Source organism: Anabrus simplex, chromosome 2, assembly GCF_040414725.1.
Source record: "Anabrus simplex isolate iqAnaSimp1 chromosome 2, ASM4041472v1, whole genome shotgun sequence".
Classification (NCBI taxonomy): Eukaryota; Metazoa; Arthropoda; class Insecta; order Orthoptera; family Tettigoniidae; genus Anabrus; species Anabrus simplex.
In genome coordinates, this window is record NC_090266.1 from 144559736 (window position 1) to 144581562 (window position 21827).

At 39.7% G+C, this 21827-nt stretch overlaps 1 protein-coding gene across 2 annotated transcripts in view; it reads left to right on the forward strand.

Moving 5' to 3' along the window:
• The window catches only part of LOC136862709 (kinesin-like protein KIF3B), a 397790-nt gene that overhangs the window by 7601 nt on the left and 368362 nt on the right, over nucleotides 1–21827 (forward strand). For both annotated transcript variants that reach the window (XM_067138926.2, XM_067138927.2), the window contains exon 2: nucleotides 19730–19878. The gene's annotated coding sequence lies outside the window, so the exon portion shown is untranslated. The remainder of the gene's footprint in view (nucleotides 1–19729; nucleotides 19879–21827) is intronic.

Here is a 21827-nt window from a genome sequence, read left to right on the forward strand (position 1 = left end):
ACACAGAACAATACAACCCTAAGGGGGTTTGGCTGGAGCGGGGTAGCTGACATCAATATTCATTTCTCTCAAATAGTTTGACATACAAGCTTGAAATTTCACATAATTGTTGTCTTACATGTCTTAGATTTTAAATAAAAAGTGGCCTTAAAACAATACACCCTAAGGGGTTTTGACTGGGGATGTTTTTGACGCATGATGACAAAAATATCCATTTCTCTGAAATTGCTTGACATACTAGGTTGAATTTTCACATGGTGGTCACTCCTCAGTGCCTTAGATTTTAAATGAGAAGTGGTCTTCAAACAATTCATCACTAACGGGTTTTGACTGGGAGGGGGCTGATGTCCGATGACAAACATATTTTTTCTCTGAAACTGTTTGACATACGAGGTTAAAATTTCATGTGATAGTTGCTCCTGTAACTTACGTTCTAGATTTTAAATAACAGGTCTTAAAACAATACACCCCTAAGGGATTTTGGCTCAGGGTGAAGACTTATGACAAAATTATTCATCCCTCCAAACTGCTTGACGTACAAATTTACAATTTTACAAGAACTTCGGATGTCATAGGTGTCAAACATTATATAATTCTAAATATTTCATGTATATAAGCATTGAGACCGTGCAGAAGTTAAAGTTGTAAAACTCAGTCTTCACGACAGCCAACATACTCAACCAAATTTTCAATTTCTCTTCTTTAATGTCAAAAATATTTATTTGTAAAATTTACGGGTTTAACTGAAATAAACTTAGTACACAACTGGTTGAGCATTTTTTGAGACTGTATATATACCATTAATGGTATCTATGTATTCTTGCGCACGTTGAATGTCTTATTATTTTAAAGATTAAAACCTCTCAAATTACTAATCAAATTCCACAAGCTTAATACATATACTAGGCGTAAGTAATAATGGAGGTAATGGAGGTTTCATCTCTATTTTTATGAGGTTGGTGCTGCCCTCTATAAACATAAAATTGTCTTAGATTTTAAATAAACAATACAATACACCCCTAAGGGGCTATTACTGGGGGGGGGGGGTGAGGAATAATGTCAAAAATATGCATTTATATGAAACCATTTTAATTGAGAAGCTCAAATTTCATATGATATCCTAGGTGTTAAATAACAGAAGGTTTCAAACAAATTTAAACTGAGTTAAATGGAGGTTAAGATCCAGAAACAAATATATTCCTTCCTTCCTTCCTCCGAAATGGTTTAACGTACAAAGACAAAATTTCAAATAGCGGTGAAACGAAATTATTCACCCCTCCAAAACCATTTGACGTACAAAGTTGTAATTTTACGAGAAGGTTTTTCTTTTATGTCCTAGGCGTAAAATATTGTATACTTCAAAATATTTCTCCCCTAAGGGGTTAGGATAGTGGTTGACTCTAAAAAACAAAATATCCATTCTTCCGAAACCGTTCAGGCACGATCTTAAAACTTTTACTAATTAATAAATATAAATAAATAATATATATAAATAATTAATAAATATTTTAAAACATTCACCCCCTAAAACAGCATTCATTCCCTTATTACTGTTCGATGTACAAAATCAAAATTTCACAGGTTGGTCGCTTTTATGTTCTAGATATCAAAATAAGATAGGGTTTAAAACATTCCCATTCTTCTGTACGGGTTTCAAAATGAGTGTTAAATCAGAAAATAATCATTCCCTCAAAACCGTTTGACGTACGAATTGAGGGTGTATTTTACAGGCTCAGCCAACAGTGAACTCTTCGCTACGGTTTTAAGCTGAAAGTTATTGGTCAAAGTTTTGCTAGTTTATATATATATAACAAAACAAAGATCCAATATTACTGCCTTGAGCAATTCCCCTTTTAATTATTACAGGGTAAGGTAAAGCTTCGTCTACTCTAATTCTCTGAGATCTATTTTCTAGAAATATAGCCACCCATTCAGTCACCCTTTTGTCTAGTCCACACTGTCCACATGCAAGAAAAGTTGCAATTCACCTTTCGAATTAGTGCTTATCTTAGTTCCTAAGTAGACAGGTTGGCAGCCTTGTGGACCACCCAACCATGTCTTCCGCGAGAAGTAAACTAACGACAGTCATTCCACGCGTAGCTAAATGTTGCACAGGATGAATTTCATTCCGTATTGACGGTTTTTCAATTACATCTATATAAAGATGATAAATCATCTTTAGAGAAGATAGACATATTACGAAGCACTGAATAGGATTTCTTTACATTACAAATTGCTGTAATAGCTGAATGTGGCGAATATTGGGTAGCACGGGGTAAACTTTATCTTGGTGCTACTTCGTGACTTATCCATTCTACTCCAGATTTTCCTGCATAAAAATCGCAAGATGTTGTTCAGAGGAACATTCCCCATCAACCAGACAAGGAGCTACAGAAAATGTTACTATTCATATTTATACTATCTTAGCAATATTTTTAGATTTTATATTCCTGTTTGAAAATTGTTGAATTAATTGTATTTTCATAATAGAACTTCATTTGGACCTTGAGAAAGCCTACGACAGTGTACCAAGGGAAAGAATTTGGCAATGCATGAAAGAACTTCAAGTGTGAGACAGCCTCATAGACAAAGTGAAAATGTTGTATAGTGGGAATAGAAGTTGTATTCAAGTAGGATATGGTTTGTTGGACTGGTTTGAAACAGAGAGAGGACTGCAGCAGGGCAGCTCATTGTCACCACTTCTATTTATTATTGTGATGGATGTAGTAATGAAATCTATTAAAAGGAAAGAACATGGAGATATCAAAGCCTTCACATTTGCAGATGATGTTGCAATCTGGAGTGACTCGGGAGAGAGAATGCAAAGCTGGAATGAGGAGTTTAAGAAATATGGTTTAACCCTAAACCGGGCGCGCTGGTGAATTTCGTTCACCAACCTGCATATTTCATCTGTAGTTTTTAGTAGAGCTACAGCCGTGGCGCTGCTAGTACCTTCCGGCGAAGTCTTATCGATACTCTCAGTGTAGCGGTAGCTGTTCAGGAAGTTGTACGTGTCACGCCATTCGACCTTGACTCGCATGTGTCATCATTTGGTGAACTTTCTTCACCACGCGCCCAGAAATGTAAGTAAAATTGGACCTTAAATGTTCTTGGAGTTTCATTATTTTATAATGTAGACTATAGAGGAAACAAAAGTAACTATCTATTTTTATTGTAGGGTGAAGTTTGTGAAGGATGAAGACATACAAACGCTGTTACAGGAATTATCTGATGAGGAGGAAGGATTTGAGGGAGCTGAAGTTTGCGCTTTTTCTGATGGTGAAGATGAAGCGGTAAATTATTCAGACATCGATAATGACAGTGAGAGTGTAAAAGAAGTTATGTAGGCCAAGTTGATAGCTATGACCACGACGAACTAGAGGGATTTTTTCCTTTGGGAAAGACGAAACAATGTGGAGCACCACTAGCTTTTCAAGGGCTACCTCTAGGATTAAATAAAAAAATGTGATATAAAATATTTCCTTGTCCAAAAGGAGATGCAAAAACAGTGTCTTGTGAAATGGATGCTTTCTTACACATAATTGATTCTGAAATGATTGATGAAATAGTTTTTTACTAACATTTATATTGCAAGGCATTGCGAAGAAGTGACTTACAGGTGTGAGCGCGATGCTAAACCTACTTGCCATGAAGAAATAATTGCTTTGATTGGTTTATTGTTCCTCACTGGTTTGAAAGGTGAACAGTAGCCTACACATCTGTGGAAGAAATCTGGGTGAAAGATGGAACTGGAATGGTAATAGCAAGAGCCTGCATGTTGTCAAAGAGATCTCTACTTTGTTATGGAGTCTTCGTTTTGATGACAAAACTACTTGTAACGATCGCCTGTGAATAGATAAACTAGCAGCAGTTCGCACATTGTTGGATTCCTTTGTAGTGAAGAGCTAGACACCAAGTGAATTTGTAGCGATAGATGAGAAGCTAGTGCCTTTTTGCGGGAGATGTGCATTTATACAGTTTATGCCAAATAAGCCGGCAAAGTATGGGTTGAAATTCTACGCCCAGAATGATGCTAAAACTTTTTATACTTCATCCCTGGAGTTATACTGTGGCAAGCAATCTCCTGGCCCCTATGAACTCTCTAATAAAACATACGATATAGTGAAAAGTCTAATAGACCACGTGAAGGGAAAAAATCGTAATCTAACAATCGACAACTGGTATACCAGCTATGACCTAGTCCTTGATCTTTCAGAAGATAAAATGTGTATAGGCACCCTCAGGAAGAATAAAAAAGAAATTCCAGAGCAGTTTCTTCCTTATAAAGATAGGCCAGTTGGTTCAACGTTTGGGTTTCAGTATGAAATCATGCTCATTTTGCGTGTTCCTAAAAGGAATAAAGCCATTGTCTTCCTTTCTTCTATGCACGACGAACCCTCTGTGGATCCCAACAGTTCAAAAAACCCACGCTGTACTGGATTATGATCTAAGTAAAGGTGGAGTTGAAGTGTTAGTGAAGTGATTGGTGAAAGCGTAAGGCAAAAATTCAACAAATTAATAATGCCACGCAAGGTGAAGCAAGTGCCAATGGAAGCCATAGTTAAGCAGGCCGTACAAGAAGCGCTGAGCAGCAAGGAGACACTTGGCACGCTTGCCAACCTTATCCAGGACCAGGTAACAGTTAGTTGTTGATCAATTAAAGGAGACTATTAATTTTAATAAGAGTGTAATTGAAGAACTTAGGAGGGCTCTGGAGGAGCGGGACAAAACAATCAGTGATCTAAAAACTGAACTGCAGGATAAAACTGTTTGGAACAATATCAAAGAAGGCAGTGCCTACGTGTGTTCGGTATTCCGGAAACTGCAGACGAGAACACTGACAACTTAGTTCTAGACATTGCGAAGGAAATCGGGGTCAGTCTTTCCGTGGATGACATTGATAGGTCTCACAGGGTTGGGAAAATCCAGAACGGGCGTCCGCGACCTATAATTGTCAAGTTTGTATCATACCGTAAGAGAAACGCTATGTTCACGAACAAAAAGAAACTTAAGGGCTCGAATAAAACCATCCGCGAGGACCTTACTCCAGCAAGACTCCGGCTTCTTCAGGACGCAGTCGCAAAATTTACCGTCCAAAACGTATGGTCTAGAGATGGGATCATATATGTAAAACATGGGAACCGAAAAATAGCCACTACTAATCGTTCAGATTTGAACAGTATTCACTAGCCATGAGCAAACTCTCTGCAATACAAGGACCGCCATTGTTGTTTTAGTTCACTTAAGTTAATTTTCCACATAGTTGTAGTGTTAATTTAGGTGCTAATCTTATAGTTGTAGTAGGTACTTCTTACCATCAGCAGAAGCAGAAGTATTGCAGATTTATTACTCTACGACTATTGGAATATGTTTTCTAATATTTCTTTAATCTTATAGAAGACTGACCTCTTTCCCTTCAAGTAAATAGATGAGAAAATAACTTTGGAATTTTATTGTAAAACTGCAGCACTTTTTTAAAGGTGTCTTCACACGAAGCCGTGAGACCACTTTGTGAAATAATGTACTTACTCTGTAATTCAGACATACAAAAACATTATGACACATCGACAATACAAAAGATCTTTCAACAATACTGGGGTCATCTAGTACATTGAAACCCAAACCGTAAAACAATTAGAAGAAAAGAAAGTGCTCCTAGGATATTGAGTCTCTAAATTTGCCCCTACCTGTGCCACCTACTTTCCATAGCCCTTTCACATATTCATGCCCTGACTTAACAATTCCAGATATGTACAGCAAACCCAACAAAGCTTTTATCTCAAAAAGCTTGGTATGCTTGACAAATGAAGCTGTACCACCACAGTTCAAACATTGTTCTGTTAGTTTTACATTTGTATGTGTGACAATTGTATATAGCATGTCCTCATCAAAAAGCAATTGCCAAAAATCTACAGGTTCATTAGACTGAACTGTCTTTCCTTCCCCTCGGAGCTGAGGCAACTTTACTTTGTTTATATTATGCTGTCTAGTTTTTGAGCTGCAGGGAGGCAGGGTGCTCCATCAGAAGCGATTTTTACCATAAACATTTTTTCCCTTTGGCTGATCAAATAACTTTTGTCATAGGATGTAACTCTGATCCAGAATCTTGTTCATCGGCTTGTCTGGAGCATACAGGAGTTTGTTGTTCTGGAAGATCTTCACTCTAGCGAGAATTACTGGGTCGTGGAAGTAACTGTGATATCTCATCAACATCTTCATCTTGTATTTCTTATTTACTCTGTGTCATATTCACTAAACGCACTTTCATAATCACCCAGATCGTCTACGTATTTAACGTTAAGCCACTCGTTAATCCTTTTTTTCTTTATGTCGCACCGACACAGATAGGTCTTATAGCGATGGCGGGACAGGAAAGGCCTAGGAATGGGAAGGACGTGGCCGTGGCCTTAAGGTACAGCCCCAGCATTTGCCTGGTGTGAAAATGGGAAACCACAGAAAACCATCTTCAGGGCTGCCGACAGTGGGTTTGAACCCACTATCTCCCGCATGCGAGCTCACAGCTGTACGCTCCTAACCGCACGGCCAACTCGCCCGGTTCTCGTTAATCTACTTATCACTCATTCCACATACATTCGGTTTAACATCCAATTAGAAAATGAATGAACAAGTATGTTAACACTATCCTTCGGTGACTCGTGACCCTATGTATTTCTCCAGCGCAAATCACAGCTTGCAGAGATTGAATTCTGTTGGTAACTGTTAAAGGAAACAGAGGAATAACTGCAGCCACAACAATCCAGAAGTAAACTGCAAGTAGTTGAGGGTTAATTTCAAATCATTCATAATTTCCCATTAACCACTACCGAAGGAGTCGGCTACGCAGTTTGGGTTACTTAGCTGTCAGCTTGCATTCGGGAGATACTGGGTTTGAACCCACTGTGGGCAGCCCTGAAGATGATATTCGTTGGTTTTCCATTTTTGCATCAAACAACCTTAATTACAGCTATAGTCACTTCCTTCCCAGTACTAGCCCTGTCCTATACCATCATCGCTGTAAGACTTCTCTTTGTTGGTGCAATATAAAGCAAATAGCCACTAACCACTAGCACATTTCCCTTGTTTCCTGAGAATTTAAATTAAGCAAGAGGTGATGTATGAACTATGTTACTCTAGAGGACCAAAATCACTAGCTCACTTCTGTGTGGAAAGCAAATGATAAATGTACAGTAGAATCTGTTATCCAGAACACTTTTAACTAAAATGACCGAGAATAAATATTTTAGGAAAAAATGAATCAAGGGAACATCGTTAGTTATGTTACGACAAAGGGGATGAGTATTGATTATTTTCACCACGTTGGTCCGTATTGACTTATACGGACAACACTTTCCCGCCTTGTCAATACTTTACATATTTTGTTATATTTAATTACCGTACATGTTTCGAGAGCCAACTACTCCCTTCTTCTGATGTAGATGTTGATTCCCATAGGGAACCTAAAATATTTGTCCTGAATGAGTAAATTTATAATACCAATATAATGGTCCGTTATTGGACATTATAAATTATCCAGCTAACTCATTCTTGGTTGCCTGCGTTTCGCCCTCGTGTGCTAAGTTAGGCTCGTCAGTTGGGACTTAGCACACCACTCAAGACGCAAGGCTAGTGCAACCAAGAATGAGTTAGCTGGATAATTTATAATGTCCAATAACGGACCATTATATTGGTATTATAAATTTACTCATTCAGGACAAATATTTTAGGTTCCCTATGGGAATCAACATCTACATCATTTGATGGCCAGGCAGGCATCTATTTTTGGAAATTGAGACATAGCTCTCATAGTGCATTGGCACTGCTGGTGGCTTCAAATAGCCTATGCAGTGGCCTCCACGGTATGCACTAGCCTTGCGTCTTGGGTGGTGTGCTAAGTCCCAACTGATGAGCCTAACTTAGCACACGAGGGCGAAACGCAGGCAACCAAGAATGAGTTAGCTGGATAATTTATAATGTCCAATAACGGACCATTATATTGGTATTACTCTCTTCTTCAGCGGTGCCAAACTTGAATTAACCTTTGGACTTGGTGCATTGGTACAAATAGAACAATTATATATAAATCTTGAAATTGTTACAATATTTCTCTGTTTCACCTTTCACTTACTATGTCATTTGTTGCAGACTTAAAACCAGAATTTTCAAATTGCACCTATCTATAAGCAAGGGAACAGGAAGGATTGCAACAACTATCGAGGTATCTCATTGATTAGTATACCAGGCAAAGTATTCACAGGCATCTTGGAAGGGAGGGTGCGATCACAGGCATCTTGGAAGGGAGGGTGCGATCAGTCGTCGAGAGGAAGTTGGATGAAAACCAGTGTGGTTTCAGACCACAGAGAGGCTGTCAGGATCAGATTTTCAGTATGCGCCAGGTAATTGAAAAATGCTACGAGAGGAATAGGCAGTTGTGTTTATGTTTCGTAGATCTAGAGAAAGCATATGACAGGGTACCAAGGGAAAAGATGTTCGCTATACTGGGGGACTATGGAATTAAAGGTAGATTATTAAAATCAATCAAAGGCATTTATGTTGACAATTGGGCTTCAGTGAGAATTGATGGTAAAATGAGTTCTTGGTTCAGGGTACTTACAGGAGTTAGACAAGGCTGTAATCTTTCACCTTTGCTGTTTGTAGTTTACATGGATCATATGCTGAAAGGTATAAAATGGCAGGGAGGGATTCAGTTAGGTGGAAATGTAGTAAGCAGCCTGGCCTATGCTGACGACTTGGTCTTAATGGCAGACTGTGCCGAAAGCCTGCAGTCTAACATCTTGGAACTTGAAAATAGGTGCAATGAGTATGGTATGAAAATTAGCCTCTCGAAGACTAAATTGATGTCAGTAGGTAAGAAATCCAACAGAATTGAATGTCAGATTGGTGATACAAAGCTAGAACAGGTCGATAATTTCAAGTATTTAGGTTGTGTGTTTTCCCAGGATGGTAATATAGTAAGTGAGATTGAATCAAGGTGTAGTAAAGCTAATGCAGTGAGCTCGCAGTTACGATCAGCAGTATTCTGTAAGAAGGAAGTCAGCTCCCAGACGAAACTATCTTTACATCGGTCTGTTTTCAGACCAACTTCGCTTTACGGGAGCGAAAGCTGGGTGGACTCAGGATATCTTATTCATAAGTTAGAAGTAACAGACATGAAAGTAGCAAGAATGATTGCTGGTACAAACAGGTGGGAACAATGGCAGGAGGGAACTCGGAATGAGGAGATAAAGGCTAATTTAGGAATGAACTCGATGGATGAAGCTGTACGCATAAACCTGCTTCGGTGGTGGGGTCATGTGAGGCGAATGGATGAGGATAGGTTACCTAGGAGAATAAGGGACTCTGTTATGGAGGGTAAGAGAAGTAGAGGGAGACCAAGACGACGATGGTTAGACTCTGTTTCTAACGATTTAAAGATAAGAGGTATAGAACTAAATGAGGCCACAACACTAGTTGCAAATCGAGGATTGTGGCGACGTTTAGTAAATTCTCAGAGGCTTGCAGACTGAACGCTGAAAGGCATAACAGTCTATAATGATAATGTATGTATGCATGTATTAAATTAATCAAAAAAGATAAAAGGTATAGAACTAAATGAGGCCACAACACTAGTTGCAAATCGAGGGTTTTGGCGACGTTTAGTAAATTCAGAGGCTTGCAGACTGAACGCTGAAAGGCATAACAGTCTATAATGATAATGTATGTATGTATTAAATTAACCACTAAATGTTAATTTTACGTCCTTATTTACATTTAAAAAGAATAAAATGTTTCTTCGTGTCTAAATTTAACATTTACTTTGCCATTTAGTAGAACCCTTTAAAACAAAATAAAATAGTTTCAATTCGTAAAGTAAAATAATAAATAACATCTATAAAGTTACTCATTATCTTAAAATCATAAAATAATAAATAACGCCTATAAAGTTAGTCAGTCTCTTAAAATATTTTCTGCTCTCTCCTTTTTTTTCTTCTTTCCTTAAGTCTTGGAATTATAGCAGACAATCTGAAATGTCAAAAAATATTTCTTCACTGTAAAAATTATATTTTAATTATTATCCAACATTTTGTTCCACCGAGCTCGATAGCTGCAGTCGCTTAAGTGCGGCCAGTATCCAGTATTCGGGAGATAGTAGGTTCGAACCCCGCTGTCGGCAGCCCTAAAAATGATTTTCCGTGGTTTCCCATTTTCACACCAGGCAAATGCTGGGGCTGTACCTTAATTAAGGCCACGGCTGCCTCCTTCCCACTCCTAGCCCTTCCCTGTCCCATCGTCGCCATAAGACCTATCTGTGTCGGTGCGACGTAAAGCAACTAGCAAAAAAAAAAATTTGTTCCGGTTGACAGAGGTTTTACTATACTGTAATAGCACTTCTTAAGAGTCCTTACAGTAAGATTACAAGAATATTTGTAGTCACACCATTATTGTTTTAAAACTAAAACATATAACTATCTCAATTTATCTTTACTTTGTTTAATCGTTTGCAGACAGAGCATCCAATAAAAATTTACCTGATAAAGATGACTGTTGTGAATAGGGTTTATGTTTAATAGAATACACTGAGTGGCCTAAAGTCATGGGGAGGGGTGTCCCATTTAGAAAATGTGCAGTGTATGACCCCTGAGCGTTGTGGCATAGCTAAGCAGTCTGTCACAGACGCCAGTGTTGTGAAGATGGCAACACGTCACAAGTGAACAGACTTTGAACGTGGGATGATAATCGGCGCATGGATCATAACATTGCGGAGATTATACATGAATTCGGGTTTCAGAGGTCAGCAGTGACGAGGGTGTATCTTCAGTATCGCAGAGAGAATGTTACCACCCGCGTAAACCGCTGCACGTGAAGACGAATGGACGTCAGTCGCCTCCGTAGAACCATACTGGGCGCTCGATGGGCTACTGTGGATCAGATTACTGCCCAGTTGAATGTTGGGAATCGGGAACCCAGTTCTACCAGGACTGTAAGGAGGCAACTGCACTTCATTAATTTTATCACGTGTAATAGGCTTCACCGGCCGACAACCAACTTGAACCCCTTTCTTGACACCTCAACACAGAGCTCAACGACGTGCATGGGCCTGCGAGCATCGGCAATGGATCCTGGAACCGTGGCGGCGTGTGGTATGGTCTGATGAAACCCGGTCCCACAGCTGATGGGCGCATGACACTGTGGCGTATGCCTCATGAAGCTATGGCTCCTGCGTGTCAACAAGGTTGTGTGCAGGTGGGAGGTGGCTCAGTTCTGGTCTGGGCAGTGTTCTCATGGTTGAAATCAGGCCCCATTGTCCGGCTGCAGGGAGCGCTGACAATTGCACGTTATGTGGACATTCTTTCAGACCATCTGCATCCCTTTCTGGCCCTAGAGTACTCTGATGGAGATGCCATATTTCAACAGGACAATGCACCATGTCATCGCACTGTGGTGGCACGCAGATGGTTGGAGGAGCACTGCAGTAAAGTTACGATCATGGATTGGCCCTCCAGTTCCCCTGATCTTAATCCAAGCGGGCATTTATGGGATGCTGTCGATGCTGGTGTACGCTCCATGAACCCTGCACAAACTACACAAGACCAATTGTGGGTAGCAGTGCAAGAATGCTTCAGTCCATATCCCTCCAAAATGATTCCAACACCTTGTAGAGTCCATGCCTCACCGTATTTCTGCTGTTTTGAGGGCTCGCGCAGGAGCGACTCAACATCACATTCATTGTCTTCCCATGACTTCTGGTCACTCAGTATATAACAGAGTCAGTGACATAAATAGGATGCTGCACAATTTCAGGTGATATTTAAAGGACCTTGCAAGGAAAGCTATTGTAGCTAAATGCTTGGGCATAAATTTTCAGAGATTTAGTACCTAACTGTATTTTAGGGGAATTTATGCAAAGCAGGAAATGTGAATGATACATGAAACATCTAAGTTTTCACATCATTTGCTATTGTCACTAGAATTAGTCAGTTGTACTTACTATAGGAAAATAAAGAATGCTCGATGGTATGCTTTGTCACAGGATCAAAATTCCCAAATCTTGAGCAAGCCCATTAAGAATAAAAATCTGAGACCTAGCTTCAGTTATGTTAAATTAGTATTAAATACTGTACATTTTAAAGTGTTCTATTATGTTGTTCATTTCCTTCACACACATTACCAAGGGAGTTGGTTCTGGCAAAGTTGCTGTCATCTTTGAAGCAACACACTTTTGATGAATTGATTTATCATGATTTTTTTAAGGTTTCCAGTTTGAACAAACCGGCAAAACCTTTCATAATCTACAAATTGTTGTCTGAAATGAAAGGAAACAAACCAACTACATACTTAACGACTTGTAGCACCTTCAGCCAAGTCAAATTTAAGCCACTTCAGTTCATTGCACCAGTCTTCCTTAAATTCCCAACGTTTGCACATTGCTGTTTTTGGAACAGTAACATTTTCTGATTCTGAAATTTCATCACATGTCGCTTCACGTGGTTTCAACTCATTACTTGACCAAGGGTCATTCTTTCACCTGTGGCATGCTAAAATAAATAGTTAGCTGAGATTGCTTCATGGTTAAAACAGAAGAAACAAAAATGTGCTAACTCTAGAGTAAAAAAAATACGCATGTAGTATAGGATAAAGCAATTTGTGTGTGCTGACACTCTTGACAAAGAAAAAATTTTGGAGCTGCTTTTTGTTGGTCTGCTGCCAAACGCTACAACCACAACAGATGTGCTCATAACAATGGAAGGTGGCCATTTGCAAGCACATGGTGAGAGTACAAGTATATGGCTGTTGTGTAACTTGCTGGTTGTTGTCTGGGTATACAAGGGATGTAAACTGACAACACTCGTAACTCAGTGGAATTAAATATATTTGAGGTTCATGGTAAATTTGAAGCTTTGAACTCTGATAAATTTCTTATTTGTATCAAATCCATTCAGGCACATAAAAATCAGATCTACTGGCAGGTAAAAGTTGGGAATACTAAATGTCAAAAGAAAAGTTAGGTGCCAGACTCTTATTTCCATTCACCAGGGTAACCTGGCTCCCAGGATTTTGAGAGTCCTGCCAATGCAAGAATGATGTACCAAATTTGCCGACTGTTCATCTGGGGAAGAAAATTGGAGCTTGTCTCCTATTTTCAGTGTACTTTTGCCCTAATAACTTGGCTGCCATGTGCAGGTATTTTGATTTGATGTCTTTTTGTCACCCAGCATGTCAATTTTGACATTCCATTTTACTCTACCAGATGACAGAGAAAATGGAATGCTGTTTAGCATTCTATGACTGCCTTTGAAATTGCGTTGTAGGGTAATCACTAAATATGTCTTGGGATTCAGAGGCAAACTTTCAACCACTGGTCAACATAAGTGTTTTTTTAAATATTTTTTTAAAAATATGGATTCCTATAGCTGTGTCCTAGTTTGTGAACTATTGACAGTAACTGAGTGACCTAAGAGGTCCTAAGATTTGGGCTATCAGTGTTTATAGAATATTGCCTCTGCATGTGAGAGTTCAACATAATGTTGTTTGACATAATGCATTGATTAAGTTAAGAAGTTACAAGAAGTTGTGCTCTAAGCTTGTTAGTGCAGATCTTGAATATGACTTAGGAATTTCATAACACCCACATTGTGAATAAGCTTCATAAGTAAAAGTATGCATGCTCATCTACATCAACATTTGTTGCTATCCTTGCGACTGCTTTTCCAGAACTCCATCAGTATGGACGTAAGTCTGGGTTACTCTAGTCGTGTCCTTGTTCATGAGCCATGGATAACAGTTGAATGGCCTGATAAGTGATCCTGAGAGTCATGATACCAGTTGCTATGGAATGAAAGTGGGCATCTTGGACATATTCTCTCCTTGCCCTCAGGTTGCTGGAACTATACAATCCACTGTGGTCCCTGAACTGTTACAGGAGAGATCCTCACTGGGACTATGTCTAAGTAGGGTAGCATCCTGCTTCACAGAATTTACTGGGCTCAGAACATTTCAAACAAGCATCGGACCTATGGGTATAACAGAGTCCCACTTCTTTTTGGAAATTTGAATATCAGTAAAAGACCAGGGATAGTGTTGGAGAAGGGAGAGCGTCTCTCCATCAGAAGGCATTTCATTAAGACCATTCGAAGAAGGAACTACCCCACTGAACATCCTGGATAAAGAATCAGCAACAATGTTGTCTCCCTCTCACATGAATTATGGTAAATTTATAAGCAGAAAGTCTCTAAATCCACCTGGCAGTTCTAGCCAGTTTCTTTACATTAGCAGATATTTGTGACAAAGCCTCACTCTGAAAAAAAAAATGTCTTATGTTCTAAGAACAAATAAAATTTCTGTACTCAGAGGACCATTGCTAAACATTCCTCTTCATGGATTAAGTACTGCAGCTTGGCTCCATGGAACAATTTACTGAAGAAAGCAATGGAGGCTAGGCTCTCATCACTTATTTATTGATTAAAGATGGCAGAGACAGCAATATCACTAGTATTGCACTTCAGTACAAATTCCGTGGAGAAATTCGGGCTATGCAACACCGGAGCTTTACCGAGGTCTTCTTGGAGCTTTACCGAGGTCTTCTTTCAGTCTGTTAAAGGCACTTTCTTCAGCTTTATTCCATACAAAAAATGGGTGTTCTTCCTTTTTAATTTGTTCAGGAAAGCCAGGGTGTTGGATAAATTAATGAACTGACTATAGAAATGAACCAATGCTAGGAAACTTCTTACTCCATGGACATTCCTAGGACAAGGAAAATCCTTTATGCACTTAACCCGGTTTGGATTCACGCTGATGCCTGAATCTGAGATTACATGGCGAAGAAAGGACATGCATCTAGAGCACAAGGAGACCTTATCAGGGTTTACAGTAAAACCATGTCTGTGCAGTTGATCAAGAACCTCACTGAGATGAGTGATGAGTTAGAAGAGGGGAAGTAACCAAGTCATCCAGATAATTGAACATTTAAGAAAATTACAAATCTCCAAAAACTGAATTGAGTGTACTGCTGAACACTTGTCCACCAATAGAAATACCCATAGGTACCTTATTGAGTTCAGAGGCCAAAAGGTGTGCCAACTCAGTGTAAGACCTCCATTTCGGATTTAAAGGAACCTGGTAGTATGCAGAATTCAGATCTAAAATGGTAAAGTTGCCCCCACCTAGTAGCTGAGTGTGGAAGTACTTAAGAGACCTCATTGTATTTGTAAAATGACTACATAAATGCAGAAACATATTCACATGTAGGTATAAAATTGGAATGAGAAATTGTGCCGTCAGAAAGATACTGCTCAAGATAAACATGTGCTGTTGTAGAACTCGTAAAAGTATTACCCATATAATATTGATGTGTTTATAATAGTTTAGGCAACATGATCTCTCTTAATGGTTCTGGATATGCAGTCTTGTTGCTTCCTCTGTTTTTATTTGAACTGCTTGAGCCAGGCAGAGTAGCTCAAATTGGCATATTTGATCTCGGCTCAGTCTTGTGGTATTTTAAGGTACTCAAATGCATAAAAGAACTGCTGTGAAACAAAATTCCAGCACCTCAGCATTTCCAAAAGCTGTAAAAGTAGATAGTAGGAAGTAGAACAAATAACATTAAATTATTAAAGTGCTTTCACTACAGACCTTCTTTCTGGGGTGTGTCCCACAGTGGTGCAGGGTCCACTTGTTTGGTCACAGTTCACCACTTCCTTCTATTGAGGGCATCTTCAGGTCTGAGGCCACTCCCTTCCATATTGGATCAGCATTCTCATCCCTTCTGTTCATCTAGTGCATGGATACAGTGACAGCTGATATCCAGATACTTCACCCATGAACAATCTGTATGCTGACGGTGTGTTTCTTTTGCTGATTGAACCTGTCAGGCTTTAGATCAAACTCTAAGCTGGAAAGACAATCTACATGAGAATGGTTTAAGAATGTATGCCAGCTAAACTGAATATTTACAATGTAGCACATAAACCAATAGTACCATAAGCATAGGTCATCATCCGGGCAAAATTACCCAATTTGAATACTACAGTTAACTTTCGAATGGCGACACACTTTTAGACCCCCCGAGCAAGAGTTAATTCTGCGTGGCTGAAACAGCGCCGAGTTACAGCAGTGCTATGTGACAAAGTACCTAACCACCTGAAAGGGAAAATATAAAAGTCCATGGTTCGCTCAGTATCCCTATGCGGTACCCTATCATATATTTTCTCAAGATTGAGGAATGTCAAGTTTAGAGGCTGGTATCTTTGTGTGTTTTTCAACCATTAGAACATGGCATGAATTGCATCTGTTATGCTGAGTCCCCTTAACGAATCCGCACTGGTTTAGGAAATCTTGTACAATGTTGCATAAGCTATTGTCAAGGATACACTCAAATTTTTAATTGTGTGGCAGAACAGGCAGATAGAGCGATAGTTATAGCATTTATCAACATCTCCATTACCTTTCCAATTGGTGATTGTAGAACTGGGTTGCAGGATAGCAGCCCTCAACAGAAATAAAATTGAAGAATGTTGGAAGGATTGTGGCTCCTTGTCATCCAAGCATCTTCCACATTTCAAATGGTATGTCGTCCAGTCCTGTCACTTGGTTGTTCATCTGCCTCGCAGCTTCCAACACCTCTTCAACAATAACTGATGGAGCAGGTTCAGCCTTGGGACACTGATCGTTGTAGGTGTGCGAGGAAACTCTTCATTGTACATTTCTTTAAAGTAATCTCTTTATCGATGTAATCAATCTGTTGGTTTTCAAAGAGGATGATGGTTAGGGTCTTTTATCGTGGGCACCTTGATGACAAGATTTTGCAAGGTCTTATTTTCACCTTCAAGCATAAGGCTATTCACCGCTACACATGGGAGGCTAGGGGTACCAGATCCATTATAGACTATATCTTAACAGACTTTGAATTCAGGAAATCTGTTAGGAATGTACGAGTTTTTCGCGGATTTTTCGATGATACAGACCACTATCTGATCTGTAGTGAACTAAGTATCTCTAGGCCTAGGGTAGAGAAAGTGAAATCTGCCTGCAAACGAATAAGGGTAGAAAGTCTCCAGGACGAGGAAATTAGACAGAAGTACATGGATATGATTGAGAAGTTTCGAACAGTAGACAGGAAGCAGGTTCAGGATATAGAAAGTGAATGGGTGGCATACAGGGATGCTGTAATAGAAACAGCAAGGGAATGCCTAGGAACAACTGTGTGTAAAGATGGGAAAAGGCGAACATCTCGGTGGAATAATGAAGTGAGAGCAGCCTGTAAACGTAAAAAGAAGGCTTATGAGAAATGGCTCCAAACAAGGGCCAAGGCAGACAGGGATTGGTACGTAGATGAAAGAAACCGAGCGAGACAAATAGTTGTTGAATCCAAAAGGAAGTCACAGGAAGATTTTGGTAATAACCTGGAAAGGCTAGGTCAAGCAGCAGGGAAACCTTTCTGGACAGTAATAAAGAATCTTAGGAAGGGAGGGAAAAAGGAAATGAACAGTGTTTTGAGTAATTCAGGTGAACTCATAATAGATCCCAGGGAATCACTGGAGAGGTGGAGGGAATATTTTGAACATCTTCTCAATGTAAAAGGAAATCATCATGGTGGTGTTCCCAACAGCCAAGCTCATGGGGAGGAGGTAAAGGATGTTGGTGAAATTATGCTTGAGGAAGTGGAAAGGATAGTAAATAAACTCCGTTGTCATAAGGCAGCAGGAATAGATGAAATTAGACCTGAAATGGTGAAGTACAGTGGAAAGGCAGGGATGAAATGGCTTCATAGAGTAGTAAAATTAGCGTGGAGTGTTGGTAAGGTACCTTCAGATTGGACAAAAGCAGTAATTGCACCTATCTATAAGCAAGGGAACAGGAAGGATTGCAACAACTATCGAGGTATCTCATTGATTAGTATACCAGGCAAAGTATTCACTGGCATCCTGGAAGGGAGGGTGCGATCATTCGTCGAGAGGAAGTTGGATGAAAACCAGTGTGGTTTCAGACCACAGAGAGGCTGTCAGGATCAGATTTTCAGTATGCGCCAGGTAATTGAAAAATGCTACGAGAGGAATAGGCAGTTGTGTTTATGTTTCGTAGATCTAGAGAAAGCATATGACAGTGTACCGAGGGAAAAGATGTTAGCCATACTGGGGGACTATGGAATTAAAAGTAGATTATTAAAAGCAATCAAAGGCATTTATGTTGACAATTGGACTTCAGTGAGAATTGATGGTAGAATGAGTTCTTGGTTCAGGGTACTTACAGGAGTTAGACAAGGCTGTAATCTTTCACCTTTGCTGTTTGTAGTTTACATGGATCATCTGCTGAAAGGTATAAAATGGCAGGGAGGGATTCAGTTAGGTGGAAATGTAGTAAGCAGTTTGGCCTATGCTGACGACTTGGTCTTAATGGCAGACTGTGCCGAAAGCCTGCAGTCTAATATCTTGGAACTTGAAAATAGGTGTAATGAGTATGGTATGAAAATTAGCCTCTTGAAGACTAAATTGATGTCAGTAGGTAAGAAATTCAACAGAATCGAATGTCAGATTGGTGATACAAAGCTAGAACAGGTCGATAATTTCAAGTATTTAGGTTGTGTGTTTTCCCAGGATGGTAATATAGTAAGCGAGATTGAATCAAGGTGTAGTAAAGCTAATGCAGTGAGCTCGCAGTTGCGATCAGCAGTATTCTGTAAGAAGGAAGTCAGCTCCCAGACGAAACCATCTTTACATCGGTCTGTTTTCAGACCAACTTTGCTTTACGGGAGCGAAAGCTGGTTGGACTCAGGATATCTTATTCATAAGTTAGAAGTAACAGACATGAAAGTAGCAAGAATGATTGCTGGTACAAACAGGTGGGAACAATAGCAGGAGGGAACTCGGAATGAGGAGATAAAGGCTAATTTAGGAATGAACTCGATGGATGAAGCTGTACGCATAAACTGGCTTCGGTGGTGGGGTCATGTGAGGCGAATGGAGGAGGATAGGTTACCTAGGAGAATAATGGACTCTGTTATGGAGGGTAAGAGAAGTAGAGGGAGACCAAGACGACGGTGGTTAGACTCTGTTTCTAACGATTTAAAGATAAGAGGTATAGAACTAAATGAGTCCACAACACTAGTTGCAAATCGAGGATTGTGGCGACGTTTAGTAAATTCTCAGAGGCTTGCAGACTGAACGCTGAAAGGCATAACAGTCTATGATGATAATGTATGTTATTTTCACCTTCTGGTGTGCCCAACAGTCGCACAGTTCTTGATGATAGCAGTTCTTCACCCTAGCAACAGTACTTTTTGCAGCAGTTTGTACAGATCTGGTTGGCATAACTTCTTAGCTTGCTCATTGACCTCATGATCACTTGTTTCTTTGTATGGTTTTAAGGAACTGGAGTCCTCATTGAGATAGTGGTTAATGTGTGTTCATTTCCTGTACACTGTGTGGGCTAGTTCGGCTTGTATCCTCCCAAGCATGTCAGAGGATGGGTGTTCCATTTTCTCCCCTCAAAACAAATCTCTCCTTTTTGACCTTGATTTTTGGGTTAGATTAAGACGACACTGGAGAAAATTACAGTTTTTCTTCACTAAGTACCTGTTGAGCTTCCCTAGTTGGTGGGTCCCACCTATGAAACACACATCAACCTGTAGTTATTCTGCCTAACAAGCAGTTTAATGTAGTCTGTACAGTAATTTTGATTTGTTTGTGTGTGCCTGGAAAATTTCATTGTGGATATAAGCAATTATTTTCCCTTTCAGATCTTAAGTTCATCGTTAGTTATAAAAGAAGATAATGCTGTCACTTGCTGCCTTTTTATGTGGGATGATAAATCTTAACCAAGATATCTGAAACAGTTTGTGGCAAAAGTAATTGTTTCAGAACACACAATGATTCTACATATATCCAGGTAAGCAATAAATAAAATCATCTAGTCAGTGTGTTTACTCATAAGCAGAAATCTTTATAGCGTGAGTACTTATAAACGAATTGCTCTTCCTCTCCTTGCTTATAATTTTGAAGATAAGAATGTACAGGAGAGAGTTATTCAAGTTTATATTGAATGTTAGTTATTATACACAGTACTGCCATGAGATCTGTCGGTACTTTCAGTGCATATAACTACTAAATAAAACCCTTTTAATATACATATATTCTAAAAAACACAAAAAATGCTATAGGATGTACATACTGTTATTCAAAATGATCACCATGTATGACAACACAGGGGCGAAGACGTTGAGGCCACTCATCAATAGCTTCATGAATCGTGTCCAGTGGAATGTTTTTGACAGCTGACGTGATTGATTATTTTCACATCTCAATATTGCAGTGCCGTTTTTGACATGCTATCCCCTCAAGCTTCTGCCACAGAGAATAATCCAATGGATTGAGGTCCGTACTTTCTCTAGGCATACTGGCTCTCCCCATACGTCGTTAACAAAGCCTGGTATCAAACCTAGCGAACGAGGGCGGTTTGAAAAGTTCTCGGAATCGCCCGCTAGATGTCAGTGCTAGAGCAACGAGGTTCCCGTGCAATAATCACACATCCTTGTGAGTGAACACGTGGCGCGTCAGTGCTCTAGCTGCAGGAGTGTGGTAGTGACGACTCTTTGTTGTTGTTCCCGCGTAGTGATTTGTGACAATGGAAAAAACTGAGATTCGAGCAGTGATTAAATACTTTGTAAAGAAAGGTATGAAAGCAAAGGAAATTCATGCAGACTTTCAGAACACACTGGGGGACTCTGCTCCTTCATTTTCAACTTTTGCCAAGTGGACTAGCAAGTTTAAATTTGGTCGGGAGAGCTTGGATGATGATCCACGTAGTGGACGGCCAAAAAGTGTTACGACCCCAGAATTTATCGCAAAAGTGCATAAAATGGTCATGGAGGATCGTCGACTGAAAGTGCTGGCCCGTTTTCAGTGCAACCAACAAGATTTTTTGCGCCAGTTTGTGACTACAGATGAAACTTGGGTCCACTACTATACCCCAGAGACAAAACAGCAGTCAAAGCAGTGGAAATATGCTGATTCACCACCACCAAAGAAAGCAAAGGCAGTGCGTTCGGCCGGAAAGGTCATGGCCTCAGTTTTCTGGGATGCAAAAGGCATTCTGCTGATAGATTATCTTCCTACTGGCCCAACAATTACGGGGCAATACTATGCAAACCTAGACCAACTACAGGAAAAGATACGCGAAACAAGGCCTGGTTTGGCAAGGAAAAAGGTCATCTTTCATCAGGACAACGCTTTGCCGCACACAAGTGTTATTGCCATGGCAAAACTTCATGAACTAGGGTACGAATTGTTGCCACATCCACCTTATTCTCCTGATTTGGCACCATCAGACTTTCATCTATTCCCCAACCTGAAAATTTTCCTCGGTGGACGGAGATTTTCTACAAGGGAAGAACTGACAGCTGAATTGGAGAGGTATTTTGCAGTCCTGGAGGAATCTCATTTTTGAGATGGGATCAAGGCATTGGAACATCGCTGGACCAAATGCATTAGTCTACAGGGAGACTATGTTGAAAAATAAAAACAGTTCCACCAAGGTAAGATACTTAATTATAGTACATTCCAAGAACTTTTCAAAGCACCTACGTATTTCCTTTAATTTTTCAGTTGGTAAATTCCATGTTTATCTTTGATATGTACCAACATGTAAACCATCCTTCAAAATATGTGATGTAATTCGTAGAGATATACACTGGTGGAAAAAAATATCCAAACACCATGAAATAAGGAATGTAGAAATTGGAAATTTTGACAATATATTTGTCGAGGTAACATATTTAATTGATTAAAGTTAAAAGACTACAGGTTAATATCCGCACGAGAAAAGCCATTGCAAATGTG